This window comes from Lactuca serriola, chromosome 8, assembly GCF_051521515.1.
Source record: "Lactuca serriola cultivar US96UC23 chromosome 8, Lser_US96UC23_V15, whole genome shotgun sequence".
Classification (NCBI taxonomy): Eukaryota; Viridiplantae; Streptophyta; class Magnoliopsida; order Asterales; family Asteraceae; genus Lactuca; species Lactuca serriola.
In genome coordinates this window covers 155,284,369-155,294,823 of record NC_136415.1, presented here as the reverse complement: position 1 = coordinate 155,294,823, position 10,455 = coordinate 155,284,369, and positions in this window count along the sequence as shown.

Genomic DNA, 10,455 nt, shown 5'->3' with positions numbered 1-10,455 from the left:
GAAGCCTTAACATCTAGAAATGTGGCAGGGGAAGCCTTAAGGGGAATGGATAAGAAGTTTGAGGTCAAGAATGATGGAGTTCATTACTTCATGGATCGGATCTGGACGTCGAAGTTTGGCGGATTCAGAGAAGTCGTCATGAACGAAGCCCATAAAACACGATACTCCATACACCCCGGCTCCGATAAGATGTATCTCGACCTCAAGAAATTATACTGGTGGCCGAACATGAAGGCCGAAATTGCTACCTACGTGAGTAAATGTCTGATGTGCGCCAAGGTCAAGGTAGAATACCAAAAGCCCTCAGGATTGTTGCAACAACCAGAAATACCAGAATGGAAGTGGGAACGTATAACCATGGATTTCATAACCAAACTACCCAGAACGGCAAGCGGACTCGACACTATCTGGGTGATTGTCGACAGGTTAACTAAATCAGCGCACTTCCTACCGATCAAAGAGACGGATAAATTAGAGAAGCTAACTAGGACATACCTCAGAGAAATTGTACGACTACATGGTGTGCCCATATCCATTATCTCGGACCGAGATAGTAGGTTCACCTCAAGGTTATGGCAGTCGCTACAAAAAGCTTTGGGGACAAGACTAGACATGAGTACCGCTTATCACCCACAAACCGACGGCCAGAGCGAGAGGACCATACAAACCCTAGAAGATATGCTGAGAGCTTGCGTAATTGATTTTGGCAAGGCATGGGACACACATCTACCTTTGGTCGAGTTCTCGTACAACAATAGCTACCACACCAGTATCAAAGTTGCCCCGTTCGAAGCCCTCTATGGCCGCAAATGCAGGTTGCCCTTATGCTGGGCCGAAGTGGGGGACACACAACTAGCAAAAGGACAAGCAACAGACAACACGCTCACTGGACCAGAAATCATAAGGGAAACTACGAAGAAGATTGTTCAGATTCGGGAACGTCTAAAAGCATCAAGGGACAGACAAAAGAGTTACGCGGATAAAAGACGGAAACCCTTGGAATTCCAGGTCGGAGATCGAGTTCTACTAAAGGTCTCGCCCTGGAAGGGATTAATACGCTTCGGGAAACGCGGAAAACTGAACCCAAGATACATCGGACCATTCGAGATCCTTGCCAGGATCGGCCCAGTGGCTTACAAACTTAGATTACCTCAGGAGCTCCACAACGTACACCCTACCTTTCACGTATCAAACCTAAAGAAGTGCTTGTCCGATGAGACCCTTGTCATCCCTCTAGACGAAATTGCAATAAATGAGAATCTCCAATTTGTAGAGGAACTGGTAGAGATCATGGATCGGGAAATAAAAAGGACTAAACAAAGCCGCATACCTATTGTAAAGGTCCGGTGGAACACCAAGCGAGGACCTGAATACACCTAGGAACGCGAGGATCAGATGAAACAAAAGTACCCGCATCTTTTTCCTAACCTGTAAACTCTATCTTAGATTAAATTTCGGGACGAAATTCCCTTAACAGGGGGATGATGTGACAACCCTATATTTTTCCAAAAGCAGTGTAACGCTCAAAAGTCAAAAACAACGAAAACTATTTGGAATCAACTAAATTATCCCCAAAAATAAAGTATTCAAGTATCTAAGTTGGGATGCATCAAATATTAGATACCGTGCCAAGGTTTCCAAAAACGTAAAGAACGTTCAAAACCGGGTTATATTAAAGAAATTATAATCAATCGTATATTTACGACACACCGTTAAAACACTATTTAACGTAAAAAGTGAAATTTCAATAAAATGCATTTTAGCCTTAAGGATCTGAACAATAGTTGTAGAGTTTGTTAAACTGTAAACGTACATAAAAAGATCGCCCAAATTGGACCTCGTATGAAGAAGTTACGATTTTTCCTAAGTTTCGTAACAGTAGTAGAGGGCTAAAAACTCGAATTGAAGATCGAGTGTTTGTTAGCTATCGCCACCTAAACGAAAGTTGAAGATCTCCACAATAGGAGTAAAATGATAAAAAGACAAACGAAAACCGACGTCGAATAAAGAAACTATGGATTTTTAACGGACTTTAGCAGTCCCGGCCTATTAAAAATATATCATTAAAAATAAAGTCAAAACTAGCCGACGGAGTCTAAATGAAAGTTGTAGAGCATAATCTCACCTACGCGTGGATATAAAGAACACGAAAAATGGAGCCCGTACGCGAAAGTTACGGAATTTAGAAGATGTGAGACTGGAGTACGCCCAGCGTAATCCCAGATTACGCCCAGCGTACTAGACCCAGAGTCGAGTCCCATCGGCTGCAACTCTACGCTTAGCTAGACCGGAGTCGTAAGCCGTGACGCATTTTTACGCCCCGCGTAACCTAAGTACGCCCCGCGTACCGCGTACGCCCAGCGTACTCCGGTGGTACGCCCCGCGTACGCGATCCTCCAGCACTATAAATAGAGGGCATGAGCTACGGGTTTTGGCACACCATCTCAAACTCCCACATACCCTCTCATACTTTCAAGCCCCAGAAGCTGTCCCGACGCCCTCGGTTTCCGCACCCGATCCCCCGACGAAAGATCTACGCTACCGAGACCCCCGAAGAGCCCGAAGGCGCAGCTTTCCGCAGTCGAAGTTCTGCTCAACTCTAGCCTCTCTCTCTTCAAACCAAACGAGTGAGTTCATACCCCTACCTTTCAATTATTTTCATGTTTTAGGGGGGAAATACAAGTACATTACAAGTCAAAGTATCATTTTATAAACGTAAATGTAATATCTATCTTATAGAGTATCGATACAAACATCCTTATGTTTAAAGGGCTATTATATCACCAAGTTATTTTTACTAAATGGGAACATACTTTCTGAGAAACTATAATGAGTATAGTTAACAAGTTATTCATACATTATTACATATACATCTTGACAAGCGAAATACTTTCAAATAAAGTAAAGTCTTTCTTATCGTAAATCTATTTATACCAAGCAATGTGAGATATTCAAACTTCAACGTACTCTTATGTATGCATTTCAAGTCCTGTATTATATACCATAATCTCTTGGAGGGAGAACGTGATACTTGTGTATAGATCTATACGAGATTGACAACCCCGCACCTAAACTATTAGCTATAGTTAGATCGGCAGGTTTGGGGTGACAAATGTCATAACACTACAACACCTGAAGAATGTTGTTACAGGCAGTCAGTGTCAATAGTATGGTTATAAAACTCACATAAAAGTATAAAAACAAGTTTTATTTACGAGATTCATATATGCATTCAGTTTTTCCACGTTATTTTTAGCACAAAGTTTATCATTATTATTCAAGTATGAAACACACTAACGCAGTCCAACTCTGGGAACTTTTCAAACCATTTATAGAAAATATTGGATTTTCTGAAAACCTCGTTCATCGATTTACTACCAAAAGGACATACTTTTCAATACAAAACACTTATGAACTCACCAACTTAATTGTTGACACTTTTTCGAAACCACTTGTATTTCTCAGGGAATCAGTAATACAGGTAACCACCGGCTTTTGAAGAAGGAACGCTAAGGACGTTTATCATTAGACATTTATATCATCATATTGTAATATTCTTTTGCAAATATGTATAACGCAACAATATACGTTTTTATTATATATATGATGGTTATGTTACTTTCTTTACAATATTCAATTGTTGTGATACTACGTGAAGTCATCCACCCCCGAATGTTTCCGCCATTCTGGTTTGGGGGTGTGACACTATGTTTGTTGACAATTCGTGGATTGTACCATGAATAGTGTTACTAGAAGTCCATTGGTCTTGTGCCAACTAAGTAGGTTCCTGCAACACTCTATGATATGTGAAGTGGGATCTATCCTCACTTCCATGTATGTAAGTCTACGATTATGAGGCTTACGCTCGTCATTGAAGCGCTCGACAATCTGGGACATTGAATAGAGATGTGTTATCTCGTTGGAGAACCCATCAAGCATTTTGGATAATTGTTTAATAATCCTTATGAGAACAAAGTGTATGTTTCTCGAAGGGTAGTCTTCCGAGAGAGGAAGCTGATTTCCAAAAGGGCTACTGGGAGCCACATTGATCTTGATAAGATTCGAGATCCAACCAACGAAGAGCCTAAAGTTGGACATAGCATTCAATTTGGAATTGAAAGAGCTATTAAGGAAACTGACATATTTCCATTTTTCCTTATAGATCTGATAGAAGACGTCATGGACCTAGTTATATAAGAGTTTATATTGTTAATGTATTTGAGTCACTGGTAGATAACAATCAGAGTGTACCATCTATCGGAAGCTATGGTAGGCCCTAAAGGCTACAACATGGAAGGAGGAATTGAAAAGCGAGATTCAATCCATGTATGTTGTTATTTGGTAGATCTAGCACTTGACCTTAACCCTTAGGTGCAAGTGGATCTTCAAGTAGAGACAATCATGAATAGGAACAAACACATAATTAAACCAAGATAGGTTTTGAAGGATGTGTAAGCTTAATAAGTTCATTTATATGTCAAAGTGTATGAATTTCGAGAAATAAATATGAGCCATACATATGTCAAAGCTAGTGGGAGTAATTGGATTCTTTGTTTCAATGAGAATGTTCAAGTAGTTTGAATTTCGAGAAACATAGATAAGCCATATATATGTCAGTGCTAGTTGGAGCACTGTAGTCATCCTTGTATTGTACATAGATAATGTACGATTCATAGGAAATTATATTCTAACTTAGCAAGTGTAAAAACTTGGCTTGGTATGAGAATTGTTTCGCTATGATATACATGGGAGATACAGAACACGTACATATATCAAGGTGATTCATTGGATTAAGCAAAAGTACGTGGAATGTTGAGGAAACTCAACATGCAGAACTTGGAAAGGTTCATGCATAATATGGCATAACATTGAGCGATGCTAATGTCCTAAGTTCTACTAGAGGTTATGATTCGTGTCCCACATCTTTTTCTATGGGTTCGATCATATATGCCATGACATGTACCAGATCTGATGACTCGTATGCCTTGAGCATGACAAGTTGGATTAGATCAATTTGGCAAGAATCAATGAATCAAGATCAAGAACATTCTTAAGTGTCCTTGGAGGACAGAAGAGATGATCTTGATAGTATGGAAGAGATCATTGTAAAAGTTACATTGATGCTAAGTTCCGCACTAATAAAGGCAATTCCGTTTGCAGTCGGAATTCGTGCTTTTACTGAATGGTGGTATATTATCTTGAAAGAGTACCGGGTAATACACCATAATGGATTTAACATACTTAGAGTATATTACAGTTGGTTAAATTGCAAAGAAGATAATGTGACTAAAAGAAATTCATTAGTGACATCTTTGTTGAAATTCAATCATTGATGGTCCTTATGAAGTTTCTTGTGACTTTGGGTGAACTTACCTCGAGTATGGATCCCAAGTCACACAAGCTCACATGAAACATACTCAGTAAGTACCAACACATTTAATAGCGAGTCAAATGTAAAGACATCATAGTCAATGATTCATATCAAAAGATAATCTTGTCGACCCATTCCATAAGCCGATGTCATTGACCATGTCTGACAGTCAGAAAAAGTCGAAAGGCATTAGATTTGCAAATGAATTGACTTAAACACTCTTAGTTTGGTTTGTTTTAAAACCCGAGAACTTTAAGCAATATAAGTTTTAATTTTATTTGGCGATTATTAAGTGGTGATCTTAATATATGATGGATTTCGGTCATTTCAATTAAGCTATCACTGCGTTCTCACTTTTGCATGTTTGGAACCAACTTCCCGAGTATTAATTTACTCAAACGTCCACAGTCGATCATACTCTTGGAAGTAAGTAGTGATTCAAGATTGTCATGAGTATTAATGGATTGTCCATATTGATTGGACATAGCATAGAGATTGCGCTAACACTCATGAGTGCTTAATAGAGATTTAAGTATTGGACCAACCCACGCTTAGATATTACTTCATGGATTCAGTCACGAGTAATTCTAAGACGATAATATCTTCTATTCTTCAAACCTAGATACATGTGGGGTTTTGCTCTTTGATTATGTTATGCATTGGTCCACTCCAACGCTATCCGTAAATGGTAGTTATAAAGGGTATGTCCATGTGTGACATGATGAAATAGACAAAAACTATGCAGTCAAAGTTTATTTGTTCCTTCTACCTTAATAGGAGAAGTGATATCTATGGGCCCCTCGATGATTTGGTGCTGACATCTAAAGTGCTGGGCCGAGCCCTGACTGGAATTGATGTGTTCAATTTAGTAGTCAGATGCAGTCGTCACAAATCTGTATCAGGAAACATAATCTTGAATTCTTGAGATTGACCATTATCATGTCTCGAATTCATACAGATATCATAGAACGAAGGGATAGTTGATCACTTATCTAAGGGCTGAATTTTGATTAGATCAAGAGTTTGGTAGTTTCATTGGATGGATAACTCTCTGTTGATTATTGGAGAAATATTAGTCCTCGTATAGTTGATGACTTGTCCAAGTGGGAGACTGTTGGAATAGTGTCCAAGGTCATTAACTATTGGTAATATTTCTAATAATAGAAGGGTCCTTTTGGGTTGCCCTCAAGACCCAAATTGAGTAGAATAAATAAAGGAGAAATTAGTTTACTAATTATTATGGTTAATAATTAATAAGAAACTAATTGGAAATATATTTTGGAAATATATATTGGGAATTAATTAATAGTTTAATTAATTAAAGGGTTGAATGTTCATTAACCGATAGTTGGTTAATCAGGAATGTTCCAGAACCTTATGGAATTAGGGTTGGATGAAAATCACTCCATCCCACATGGGAAAGGAGTGAAATTTCGTGGTTAGGCCTCCATCCCACACGGGAAGGAGTACTAAACCCTAGGAGGCATCCAAGGCTATAAATAGGGCCTTAGGGATTTCATTCCTCCTTGCATCTTGGCTTGAAGTATTCGCCAACCCTTCTTCCTCCCCCTCTTAGGGACGATTTCTAACCCTTTGGGTTTGTGAAATTGACCCTTCTCCTAGTTATTTTTATTCCACTCTTTGATGTCATTGGGTGTGATACCATTAGAGGGATTCTGGTTTGGGTCCTTTCATCCAAGCAACTTCATGGAGGTTCAAGATCTCAACCATGGAGATCAAGGAATACATAAGAGGTATGTTTTCTTACTTATGTTTTATGCTTTCTAGGGTTGATGTAATTAACATGAAGCCATATATCCATAGGATGCATGTACACTTAGGTATATTGTTGTTTCAATTTTTCCGCTGCCTAGTTTTAGAGTGTATTTGATGCGTAGAAAACCCAACAGTCTAAGGCCTAGATCTTTGTTTGTATGCTTTAGTTTGGAGTATGGATGACATGTGGACCAAGATCTAAGTCCTAGAGAGTTAGGGTGTAATCTAAACCCATCAAATAAGGGTATTAATGCGTAAAGTTGGAGCCTTTACCCTTAAAAGAATATTTTCAATGTATATGAGAAGCAAGAAGCTTAGATCTGAAGAGTAGGGGCTTAATCCTTTAAGATGGCCCAAACAGACTGGGGAACTCGTCGAGTCCATAGAGGAACTCGACGAGTTGAGTCGTTATGTCCCGATTCTGAATATGATAGAACTCGACGTGTTTGAGGATGACTCGAAGAGTTGACTCGCTTTATCGCGACTGTGAGTAGCCAGGGAACTCGGCGAGTCAGGGGGATGACTTGACAAGTTGGATTGTGATTTCAGGGCATTTGATGTATAGAACTCGGCGAGTTAAGTCAACCTCGAACGTTGACTTTGATCAACATGTTGAGTTTGAACGGGGGTAAAATGTTCATTTTACCCTAAGATTTTGACTAAGTGTTATTGTGATAATGATAGCCAGGGAGTCGTTGGAGCAGCCGTCGGAGATTCCTCACGCGAGATTTCACAGTTAGCTTTGCGAGGTGAGTTTTCTTCTATAGGAGTGGGTCCAAGGCACCAAGGTCGGCCCGTTTATGTATGTTAGTATGTTCCAGACTAAGGTCCGTTGCCGGGCGAGGCCTGATGTAGGTTTATATGTTTTCCGGGTTTCAATCCGATGTCGGGGTGGTACCCGAAGAATATTAGTATGCTTGATTTCTTTGTGATTCTTGCATGTGTTTGTATTTGTATGTTTCCGAGGAATGTTTGTATGCTTTCGGATTTTAGTTCGATGCCGCGCGGGGCCCAGGGAATGTTTATATGTCTATAATTAGATTATTATGCTCATGTTATGTGTATTAGTAGTTATGCCCATATGTATGCCGAGCTTTGCTTGATGTCGGGCGGGGCCCAATGGGCGGGGCCTAATGTATGTTAAATGTGTTTACATGTACGATATGTAATAGTTTAGAGAGACTTACTAAGCTTCGTGGTTACAGTTTTCAGTTTTGGTTTCAGGTACTTCCGCTAGTAAGGGGAAGAGCTAGGGATGACTGCATTGCACACACCACAACGTTTAGCCTAGGAGGATTACTTTGATATTTATACATATGACTTTGATACAATATTTTGATGTGATGTTTTGAGATACTTCTATTTATGTAACACTCAGAATCAGAAAAGACCAAGAAAGGAAAGGAAAACCCTAAGTCAAAGGGGTCAACTCGTTGAGTCCATAGGTGAACTCGACGAGTTGGAGCGGGTTCCGTGTCGGGATTTAAGTGACCGACTCGGCGAGTCGGTGGGACTGACTCGGCGAGTCAGGTTCGGGCTTGGTGCCCTATTTAAGCATCATTTCAGGCCTTCACTCCAGCCTCCATCACTCCCTTTACCTTCCCTCGAAACCCTAAGCCTCCATTGTAGTACTCTTAAGCTATCTTTTCCATTTGGGTGCTTAGAAGCAAAAAGGAAGAAAGGAACCTTGGGTGATTCAAGAAGTGGTAGTGGGCTCTGAGTTGGTGTGCTATTTCCGATCATTGGAAGGTATGGAGCTCATACCTTGGCTGGTATTCATTTAGATTCCCTTTCCTAGTTAGATTTTATCATTTTGGGCCATTTCCAAGGCCAATTCGTGTATTGTGCCTTTGTGAGCAAAGAGAGCTTTGGATCTAGGGTTGTCTTGGCCCAGAAACCCATAAAGTAGCAGCCTTTGGTGTGTTGGTGAAGCATGCTTGTTTCAAACCCTAGCCCTAGAGTGATTTAAGCCTATAGCTCATTGGTTTCACATAAAGTTTGCAACTTTACGTGAAGGATGGGCCTTAGAAGAGTGGATCTACAGTTTGGAGCCCCTGCATGGCTCGAAAAGCCACTGTATGGATTAAGAACTGAAGCTACTCGGTGAGTCACATGGGTGGACTCGGCGAGTTGTATGAAGATAGGTAGGAACTCGACGAGTTGGAAAAACAACTCGGCGAGTCTGTTGAAGATTGTGGACTCGACGATTTGGATCTCAGAACCTCAACCTTTTCTGGTTAAGACTTACATCGGTGGGTTGAGTGGTGACTAAGTGAGTTGGACAGGATGGGAATCGGAGATTGTTGAACGACGAGTCGATGGGGTGACTCGGCGAGTTGAGGCATATTGTGAGAGTTTCTGAGTATAAGGACTCGACGAGTCAACGGGTTGACTCGGCGAGTAGAGTCTGTCAAGAAGGTTGACTTTGACTAGGACTTTGACTTTGTCAATAGTGGACTTTGTTGGCTTCTAGAGTTCAATTTGGATCTAAGTTATCTCTATATATTGATATTGGTAGCTCGGGAGCTAGTGGAGCAGCGGTTCAGAGAATTGTCGGACAGCAGCCAGGGGGTTACCAGCGAAGTTCAGCAGTGCAGGTGAGTTTCCCTTTTGTGTGAATGGGTCTACGGCCACAATGCCGGCCCATGTAGTTATGAGTAGGAAAACCCGGGGGTTAGCCCTAGGCATTGTTTGCTATTATGATATTCAGGACCAAGGTCCAGTGTCGGCGGGTGCCCAAGTAGTGGTTTGCATGATAGAGTATACTTGTTGTCTGTGTGATGCACGTATGTGCCTGGTAGGGAGGTGAGTGTGGCCGAGGTCCCGTATCTCACCAATAGCCGAGTATGGATGGTGTTCCATATCTCATTGGTAGCAGAGCAAGGGCGAGGCCCGAGATAGGTATGGAGTGAGTATGGGCGGTGGGCCCGTATCTCACTTATAGTAGGAGCTTGGACGGGGTTCCTTGACTCGCTAGTAACAGGATAGGGGCGAGGCCCAAGACAGACGAGGCCTTAGGACAGGAATATAGTAGGGTATGTTCAGCTATGTGTTATATGCTATTTTGTATTATGTGGTTAGCGGGCGGGGCCTAAAAGAAGCAGATCTGTATCCAAGCGGGGCTCGAAGTCAGGCGGGGCCGTTGTAGCGAGCAAGGCCCGAGGTAGGGGGCGAGGCTCGAAATAGCGGGTGTGGCCCAATATGTGCTATATGTGTTTGTGCAGGGTATGTGGTAGGTTGGGGAACTCACTAAGCTTCATGCTTACGGTTTTCAGTTTTGGTTTCAGGTACTTCTGGTAGCGGGGGAA